Raw genomic sequence first — 11,158 nt, 5'->3', positions numbered from 1 at the left:
GGATGATGGAATTACATCATGATTGTCCTTTTACTGAGAGATGACCGTTGTCTGTGATGTTACAAGCCCTTAAAAATTTAACTGCAGATAATGCGATTTTGTGTCCAAGTTTTCAGCTAGAACAGCGCACCAAATTAAATGATTATATATCCTAGTGATAAATCATAACCTCTTTTGTGCTATGGCTAGAACGAAATTTTCGATTTCAAAAACTGCTACAAGTTAATGGCTTCTAAGAGAGCAAAAATGTGAAATCTAAACTTTGAAACGTGCTATCTTTATTTTGAGAAGGAAATTTAAATGTTCGCTCTAGTCATAGCACAATAGAGTAGACCAAGTTTATGTTCCTCGCGAATCAACTCTTGAAATTCTATATCGGCGGAGAAAACTTGGACACAAAATTGCAGGTTTTGAGGCTTCCGAAGACCTTCCGAGTCGATGTTTACAACAACGTGTGCTTTATTTAACCCTTTAAGTCCTAACAACGCATATGTGCGTGGAAAATACCAGCAGTGATTGAAAAAGCTCTAGCTTTTACATATCTGGGCACATGATAGTAATGACTGCTTTTTATGGCAAAGTGATAATTTTCATAGCTTTAAAAGCCAACTAACTGACTAAAACTCTTGATTTCTGTTGCATATGGTTGTTTGTTCAGAAGCAAATCTGAAAATGCCCGTTTTCTACGTAACAGGACAACAACAAAAAACACACATCTTTGCCTCCATTTTTTTAATAAAAAAATAATTCTGACTTCAAAAATATACATTTGCAGCAAACTTTGACCCTATTCCCTTCCGTTCACCAAGGAAATTTCCCATCAATCATTTAGCAGACTCAGCAATTACTATTCGATTAGAGCTATGCTTGCAAACCTGTAATTTCCTCGTTGCTGACCGAAAGGGATGCTTGGCAAAAACAGTCATGGCTTCCTACCTTTATTCCATATATTTTTTATAAGTGTCGAGCCACCCAATCCTGCCGGCAAAATGTTGCACCGATTGCATTCTTTGGAAGTCAGAACTCGTCCAACATGCATTGGCAGGTCTTGGAATCCACCCACAGAACGGCCAGAGAGACAACTTTACCAATGAACCGCCATCTTTCGATTCGAATATTTCTGGCGTTCCAATCAAGACAAAATCATCTCTCACCTCTGGTTTCTTTCAGATGCTGGCCTCTACCCACCATTCTAGCTTAATGATGCCAGCCTGGGGGCTTCTGCAGTGGAAAATGACTCGAAAAAACCCTTATAAACGAAATATTCGCCAGATTCGAGCCCGTATGCTCGCTCAACAAGAAAGAAACGGTTGAATGCTGACGTCACAATGAAACTTTGAGCCCTCAGTGTTTTGAAACAGCACACATTTTTACTTGAGCTTCTTATATGCAATCACGAAATTCGACAGATTAGTTTGAGCCCAGAAAACTGCTTAAAAAATACCAGAACCTTAGGATTCTAAGGGTTAAAGCTGCGAATCTAATTATGATAATTCGCTATGTTCCAGCGCACGGGATGCGAGGCTGAGAACAATACCGTGTAATTACTTGTGCAAAGAACTCTGAGAAAAAAAATTCTCATGAATATTTCGTTTGTTGTCGGCTTCAGTTGTCGCAGTTCGTGCATACTCTTTAAATAAATACATACATAATGATTTCAAGGGTCCTGCGCGATCTTAAGAACACTGCTTTAATAGTTTTAGAGATATTGTTTATTCAGTATTTTACCATTTTTAGAGTCAAATCTTATGACGTCATCACTGATCTAATTTGCATAATACAAAAACGTCAATATCTCTGAAACGAAAAAAGATATTTCAAAAAGAAAAATGCCATTCCACTGAATTTTGAAAGGCCTTTCAAATAAGCAGGAAATATTGTTCATGTCATATACACTTTAAGAAAGAAAATTACACTAAAAGACATTATTTTTTGTATTCATATTGCCAAGTTAAAAAATTCATTTAGTTTCCGACCATGACAACGACGGTTGTCTTACAAAAATTTAAAATTAACGTGGCCGCTTGATCATAAATTTTATGTATATATCATATAGTTTATAAAATAGAAAAAGATGAATTTTTCCTTTCTCTTCTCTTCTTTTTATATGTAAGTGTTATCATTATAAGATTCTGGCAACGCGAGACATGTTTGATTATTATACCGGGCATTCTTTTAACTCTTGAGCGAACAAATTACACGGGTATAAGAGTAATTGTGATTCCCAGATTAGAGACCTCCTAAAGAAAATAACAACCCAACTGGCTTTAAAAGAAGCGAGCTACAGACTGACGTAGCTTTACTTTTGCATCTGTGTATGTGGCGTCTGAAGGAGACCGTTCAAAATTTCACTCCCGAAGTTTCCAGTATCAATTAATAGCAACTGTGAAAAACACTACTGCCAAATTCTAATTCGATTGGGAAAACACGGCCCCACAAGCTTCTCTGAGCTTTAAAAAGACAACCGTGTTTAAGTAAAGGTAAGGTAAGGTGATGTTAGAAAAAATTTCTGTTGCACTATCAACGATCTAGAGTAAAACTGCAAATGATGAAAGCTGATTTAATTGAAAACAACGACACCTAATAAATTGCGCATCGGTTTTGCCCCAGAAATTAACAAAAGGAACTCCTACAAACACTAGAGGACAAGTAGAATAAAGCATCCGAGATCGGGATACAACACCACGTTTCATTACTTTTTTTTTTCGACAATTCGCCAACATATCGCCGAAGACCGACAAGAGTGATTCCAACTTCGTTTATCCACGATCCGACCTTCCCGACATAAAGAGATCGGAATCTGGGCAAAAACTGTCAGCTTATCACGGGCACCCAACAAGAAAATTTTACTTTAGGTGTCGGAACACCGTTTTTACGTTATAAGTGTCCTTTTTGTGCGGTTTAAAGCCTTATCTTTAAACGCTAAGAAAAGTGTATCTTTTTGGATACGCTAGCTGGATTTTCAAACTTCAGAAAGTTTTAGGGAACGAAATATTATTACCCGAATTTACGAGCCGCTGTTGCCTTTTCGAAAATCGTAGCTGGCCTTTTTTCCGTACACAAAACGACATTTTTCTCTGTCAGAAAACAACAGGCATTACTTTCCCCACGACACGAATGTTTGAGCTAAAGAGAACTCCAGTTTTCTCATCACACTTTAATCCGAAAATCGTAGGCCATTATAAGTCTTCCGAACAGATATTCACCGAAACGGTCTGTTGGGTGCCCCTGGCTTATCCGCGATCTGCTGTACTTTCGAGATCCGCGAATCCGCTTGATGTATCGCAAAAAATCCACAATCCACACCAAGTCAGAAATATACATTTTTTTAGTGTTTTCTAATGCATCCTCGACCGGAGAGCCTGTTCACAGGCTAATGCTTCCCCATCTCGAATTCCGTACGTATTTCAATCTCCTCAAACGACAAGAAGAACCAGCTCGAACTGAGAATTTCTCGATCGCCGAATCGAAAGAGCACCTGGGAGTCGTGTTACTTCCACAGGGGAACTTCCTGGACAAAAATTCTCAGTGGTTTAACTTCGCCAGATTTCACCGTCAATCAAACTTACCTTTTACCGCTTTCACTATTACCGAATTTGTGGAAAATTTACAAGGATTTTCATCTGTGTCACAAGAATGGCGAGCTCCGCATGGAACCGAAAAGGATAAAACACCTCCTGTGAGCATTGTTGACAGTTGAGAGACATTGCGTTACTCTTGGTATAAATTTCAATTTTTAAAGGTCAAAACGCAGCATGATAAAATGGTATTTTTTTAACAAATAATGCATGCGCCCTACCAGGATGATCAAAGACCACAACACCGCCGTGTTGATTTAGAACTTGATTTGAATTTAGTAACCAAATATCAAAAATTTACGTTCGCTTTCTGGTTAGCTTCGTAGTTTTTGTAGTGCTCTGATGGTAGATTCCGGATTCCACAGGAGGCTGGATTCTGGATTCCACAGGCGGGATTCCGGATTCCAAAGGCCTGGATTCCGGATTCCGAGAGCAAAAATATGTTGGATTCCGGATTTCGGATTCCCTTACATGGGGCGAAAAGGACTATCTCTTAACTGTAGACTATTACTCAAAATGGGTAGAAATTGGCTTGCTGCGCGACAGCACCGTAAGTTCTGAAGTCATCACCCAACTTAAATCCACCTTTGCACGCTATGGGATACCTGATGAGGTCATTTCCGACAACGGTCCCCAGTTCTCAAGCCGGAAATTCAAACAGTTTGCAAATTCATGGGAATTTAAACACACAACTACAAGTCCCAAGCACCCACAAGCAAATGGACAAGTAGAAAAAGCCGTTGGAACAGCCAAATCTGTACTAAAGAAAGCTAATGAAGATGGTACCGACCCATACATTGCCTTGCTGGAAAACAGAAATACTCCAATCACTGGACTGAGCTACTCTCCAGCTCAAATTTTCCTTAACAGAAGGCTGAAAACCAAACTTCCAACTGCTACACAGTTGCTGAATGCAAGAATCCCAACCGATGCTAAGTCCCAGCTCTTAGCTCAACAGAAATCACAGAAGCTGTACTTTGACAGAGGAGCAAAGTCACTACCTCCTGTCACAACTGGTGACACTGTTCAAATGAAAGCAAAGAATGGCTGGAAACCTGCTACGGTTACAAAACTTGCTCACACCCCTCGATCAGTAATTGTGAACAGCAATGGAACTCTCTACAGACGAAACAGGAGAGACATCATCAAGACACCGGAAGTCACAAGTCCGAAAGGTGACAGAGGGAACACGCAGAGCAGAGGAAGTGACAGAACCATCATCAAGACACCTGAAGTAGTCAGAACAAGATATGGCCGTACTATTCGAGCACCAAGACAAGATGACTTTATATACTATTAGTTTTTGTATATTGCATGTTGCTATGCTGACTTGCTGAGTTGTTGTTATCAGCTGAGAACACTTGTTTTAAAATGACTTTTGACATAAGGTCTTGGACAATGAACTGTGGATAATGTTGATATTTTAATAGCATGTTTATTACTCCTCATACATGTATTTGCTTAGAGGGGAGATGTCATGATATATGTTACGTCACTCGTAATCACGTGGTCTTTCAATAAACATGGCAAAGATTCGCGGCTAATTTGTAAAGGGAATGCTTTTACCGACTCGAAATGCCCCACACGCTAATAAAAACTTTATGAATTTTGACCCGCCGAGGGCCCTTAGGCCTCGTTTCCATGCCACTTCCGGCTTACGCTGAATCGGTGTATACCAGAGTAGTAGTGACAAGGAACAGCAGTTTCTCACGTACTAAAACGAGTTAAAAATAGTCTTGCCAAACCATAAAAACCATTTCCTTGCGAATAAACGCAGCGGCAAGGATATTTTTTTACTCTTGCATGTATTTACTTAATATAAACTCTTCTGGGCACGAAATAAAAGATCGTTGTTGTTTCCTGCACTAATTACGATATTTTAAAGGACCCTAGTCAGCTACACCTTTGTTTTTGTTTACATACGCCATACGCGAGTGTCATACGTGAGTTCCGGTGTTACGCGAGTTCCGGTGTTACGTACTTTTTGCACGTCTTTACCAGCCAAGTTTGTCCGTGCCGTGACTCAAATTTGAGCTGGCCTGTGACAATTGCAAGTGCGGGACGAAGAAAGTTTCGTGTAAAAACAAAACAGCCGCGGTTTTAGTAAATAGAAATCTCAGTGCTTTTGCTCGCCACCGTGAACAAGAGGCAAACGCTGAGAGAGAAATAAAGGTATTTCTTGTAAGATTGTTTTTTGTGTCGTTATACTATAACGACACAACTTTATCTTGATTGCTTTCATCACCAAATATAATATTTGTGTTTTTCTAACTTGGTTAAACAAAACTCTAAGATTAAGCTAAAAAAACACAACGAAGACTAAAGCTACAAGATAAAGCGACTAGAATTATGCAGAAATTAGCGAGGTTAAGTACTGTTAATAGCAAATAAACAAACCAATCGAGCCTACCTTGCTAGAAGCAAGCTCTTTCTTTCTGCTCTTGATCCACTCAGTAAAGTCTCGAGAACTAAACTGACTACGAGCTAAACACGTGCTCCTATTTATACCAGAGTGGTGACAAGGAACGGCAGTTTCTCACGTACTAAAACGAGTTAAAAATAGCCTTGCCAAACCATAAAAACCATTTCCTTGCGAGTAAACGCAGCGGCAAGGATATCCTGCACTAATTACGATATTTTAAAGGATCCTAGTCAGCCACACCTTTGTTTTTGTTTACATACGCCATATGCAAGTGTCATACGTGAGTTCCGGTGTACGCGAGTTCCGGTGTACGTGAGTTCCGGTGTACGCGAGTTCCGGTGTTACGTACTTTTTGCGCGTCTTTACCAAATGTATGTGCAAATCTCCGCGGCTCTCCTCGGTAAGGCAAAGGCGTGAGATTATGAATATGAATATGGATATGGATATGGATATGGAGATAATAACAGGCGGTGAAAGCTTAACAACAGTCGCCGTTTTTTAATCGAAGCTAAAAGAAATCGACAATGAAGCGACCGCAACCAACGTGGTCGTCTTAAATCGAGTGGCGAGTGTTGTTCAGCTATTATTATATTTCACACATACGGGTACTAAGATAACTTGAATCTATATATTGGAACGTGTTTTATTTACCACAGAGCTGCTCCTGCAAGAATACAGGTCAGTATAATTTTACCGGTAATAACAACCGTCTGCTATGAATACACTGCTACATTTTGCTACCACTCTAGAATCTGTGTGTTTAATTAAAAAGCATCGATGAATTTAAACACTAAATAACCTTCCGTGTATACACACAACTCACCCATTGGCGTCGAAAACGACGTTGTGTACTTTATATTATAATTCTTTTGATATGAAAGTTGGCTTTATTTTATTATTAACCTGTATGAATCTGCAACTCAAATACATGTACAATTCAATTTACACTTGAAACAGTTCATGCCAATCACAAATTCTACTGAAAAAAATCTAACAAATTCTGTAACAGAATCAGTAGACTGTCTTTAATGATGTGTGCGTGACTTTTTCGCGAGTTTCGCCATTAATATATTAGAAAGTTTTCATTTAGATCGAAAACCAAAGGGCTTCCTTCCCACAGAAAAACCTGTTTTTAAAAGGTATTCTGGATTTTTAAGTGGTTTCATTTTATTGATCAACAAAATTCAAAATTGATTGTAAACTATAAAACAAATAAGCCCAGATGTCATTCCAGCCGAGCGAGATGCAAACCCACCTTTAAACAAGTAGATTTGTTGCTGGAAAAGTAGCAACAAATGGGGATGCCGAAAAGATTTTGTATGCTTAATGATAAACCGTAGACTACATTGGTCGGAAGAGTTCCGTTATAGTATTTTTTTATGATAAGGGCATTTTACAGCGGAAGACGTTAGCTGCCAAAGTGTTCCCGTCACTGATATAGTTCAGGATAAGATATTTAAAAAACATGAACGTCATCTCAATTAATTAACTCAAGGTGCCTTTACAACACACTAAATTGGAGTACTACGGTGTAGAACCTGATAGCCTCCCTCTTATTGTCCCTCGCGAAAAGTGCATGTCTCATTCTTGGCACTCCTCGCTAGGAGCGAAAACGACTGCGTGGGAGGTTAGTCCTTCACCGTCTAGTACAGTATTTCGCTATAAAGGGTACAAGATTCTTTATGGCTGTGGCCGATCAAGACGTCATAACTTCAACAAAAAAAAATTGAAAGGAAACAACCTACATAATGAGGGTTTGCATTAAATATATAGTCTATTTATCTCAGCAAGAGCGGGAATATAGCTGCTCTAATCTGGCAACCAACTAACGCACTACTACATCTTGATTAAGCATATCAAACTATAAGCAAATAAAACAAATAAGCCCAGATGTCATTCCAGCCGAGCGAGATGCAAACCCGCCTTTAAACAAAAAGATTTGTTGCTGGAAAAGTAGCAACAAATGGGGATGCCGAAAAGATTTTGTATGCTTAATGATAAACCGTAGACTACATTGGTCGGAAGAGTTCCGTTATAGTATTTTTTTTATGATAAGGGCATTTTACAGCGGAAGACGTTAGCTGCCGAAGTGTTCCCGTCACTGATATAGTTCAGGATAAGATATTTAAAAAACATAAACGTCATCTCAATTAATTAACTCAAGGTCCCTTTACAACACACTAAATTGGAGTACTACGGTGTAGAACCTGATAAGCCTCGGAATTCAGTGAAAGAAATCTGACATACCTGTATTTGACTGGGTTGACTGTACGCTTTTCGATTGTTGATTAATTATTATGATTGGGAAATGTACAACAAACTGCGATACATGTTTACGTGATCTTTTCTGTCGAAACAAACTAACATAATTTAGATAACTGAAACTATTTGTGAGACGTGTTTACGCGTGACTCTCTACGATTCTATGTCGATACCATGCAACTTTTTATTCGGGTTGAAAACCTAAGGGGCTCTCAAAACCAAATTAATTTTGTTCTTCAAAAGTTCCATTCAGTGAATCATAAGGTAGTTACGTTCGTTTTTATTGATTAACAAAATCTAAAATTGAGTGTAGCCAGAGAGCGGCAAACATTCAGGCTATGCTGATGAGTAAATATAAAATATTCGATTCCAAAGAAGATGACAACAAAATCTTACCGGTAAGCTGTAAGAATTTCTTCTATAGCCTGCAAGACCTTAAATTTCTTCTTCTTATACTTTTGAACTAATAAGAATCAAGATTCGTGGCTAATTTGTAAAGGGAATGCTTTTACCAACTCAAAATGCCCCACACGCTAATAAAATCTTTATAATTTTGAGCCGCCGAGGGCCCTTAGGCCTCGTTCACATGCAACTTCCGGCTTTCGCTGAATCGGTGTATTGTCACAGCAGCTCAAATTTGAGTTACGGCACGGACAACCTTGGCTCTTAGATGTCATCTTTCTGCTGCATGTATTCTTGCAGGAGCAGCTCTGTGGTAAATAAAACACGTTCCAATATATAGATTCAAGTTATCTTAGTACCCGTATATGTGAAATATAATAATAGCTGAACAACACTCGCCACTCGATTTAAGACGACCACGTTGGTTGCAGTCGCTTCATTGTCGATTTCTTTTAGCTTCAAATAAAAAACGGCGACTGTTGTTAAGCTTTCACCGCCTGTTATTATCTCCATATCCATATCCATAGTCATATTCATAATCTCACGCCTTTGCCTTACCGAGGAGAGCCGCGGAAATTTGCACATACATTTGGTAAAGACGCGCAAAAAGTACGTAACACCGGAACTCGCGTACACCGGAACTCACGTACACCGGAACTCACGTACACCGGAACTCGCGTACACCGGAACTCACGTACACCAGAACTCGCTTACACCGGAACTCGCGTATGACACTTGCATATGGCGTATGTAAACAAAAACAAAGGTGTGGCTGACTAGGATCCTTTAAAATATCGTAATTAGTGCAGGATATCCTTGCCGCTGCGTTTACTCGCAAGGAAATGGTTTTTATGGTTTGGCAAGGCTATTTTTAACTCGTTTTAGTACGTGAGAAACTGTCGTTCCTTGTCACTACTCTGGTATAAATAGGAGCACGTGTTTAGCTCGTAGTCAGTTTAGTTCTCGAGACTTTACTGAGTGGATCAAGAGCAGAAAGAAAGAGCTTGTTTCTAGCAAGGTAGGCTCGATTGGTTTGTTTATTTGCTATTAACAGTACTTAACCTCGCTAATTTCTGCATAATTCTAGTCGCTTTATCTTGTAGCTTTAGTCTTCGTTGTGTTTTTTTAGCTTAATCTTAGAGTTTTGTTTAACCAAGTTAGAAAAACACAAATATTATATTTGGTGATGAAAGCAATCAAGATAAAGTTGAAAGTTGTTCACGTGCCCACCACCACAGGCATCCGTGGGGCCACTTGCACACTAAGCATAAGTATATACTCAAAAAAGGGCAGATTAGACCAGATTACTGGTGTCAAATCCCCCGCCTAGGAGCATAACCAGAGACAGCACTGAGCCTGACTTTCGTTGGCGAAGACTTAAAAAAAGGTGTGAAACAACATGTATATAGTATAACGACACAAAAAACAATCTTACAAGAAATACCTTTATTTCTCTCTCAGCGTTTGCCTCTTGTTCACGGTGGCGAGCAAAAGCACTGAGATTTCTATTTACTAAAACCGCGGCTGTTTTGTTTTTACACGAAACTTTCTTCGTCCCGCACTTGCAATTGTCACAGGCCAGCTCAAATTTGAGTCACGGCACGGACAAACTTGGCTGGTAAAGACGTGCAAAAAGTACGTAACACCGGAACTCGCGTAACACCGGAACTCACGTATGACACTCGCGTATGGCGTATGTAAACAAAAACAAAGGTGTAGCTGACTAGGGTCCTTTAAAATATCGTAATTAGTGCAGGAAACAACAACTATCTTTTATTTCGTGCCCAGAAGAGTTTATATTAAGTAAATACATGCAAGAGTAAGGCTACTCGAGCTAAGTGGCTGGGCCAAGCGGAAAAAAATATCCTTGCCGCTGCGTTTATTCGCAAGGAAATGGTTTTTATGGTTTGGCAAGACTATTTTTAACTCGTTTTAGTACGTGAGAAACTACTGTTCCTTGTCACTACTACTCTGGTATACACCGATTCAGCGTAAGCCGGAAGTTGCATGGAAACGAGGCCTAAGGGCCCTCGGCGGGTCAAAATTCATAAAGTTTTTATTAGCGTGTGGGGCATTTCGAGTCGGTAAAAGCATTCCCTTTACAAATTAGCCGCGAATCTTGATCCTAAGTTCAAAAGTATAAGAAGAAGAAATTTAAGGTCTAGCAGGCTAGAGAAGAAATTCTTACAGCTTACCGGTAAGATTTTGTTGTCTCCTTCTTTGGAATCGAATATTTTATATTCGCTCATCAGCATAACCTGAATGTTTGCCGTTCACACTCAATTTTGGATTTTGTTAATCAATAAAACGAACTACCTTATGATTTACTTTATGAAACTTTTGCAGTACAAATTTGGTTTTGAGAGACCCTTAGGTTTTCGATCCGAATAAAAAGTTGCAGGTATCGACACAGAATCGTAGAGAAGGTCACGCGTAAACATGTGTCACAAATAGTTTCAGTTATCTAAATTATGTTAGTTTGTTTCGACAGAGA

This window comes from Oculina patagonica, chromosome 4 (genome assembly GCF_052425735.1).
Source record: "Oculina patagonica isolate OP01 chromosome 4, crgOcupat, whole genome shotgun sequence".
Lineage (NCBI taxonomy): Eukaryota > Metazoa > Cnidaria > Anthozoa > Scleractinia > Oculinidae > Oculina > Oculina patagonica.
This window is presented reverse-complemented; position numbering follows the sequence as displayed.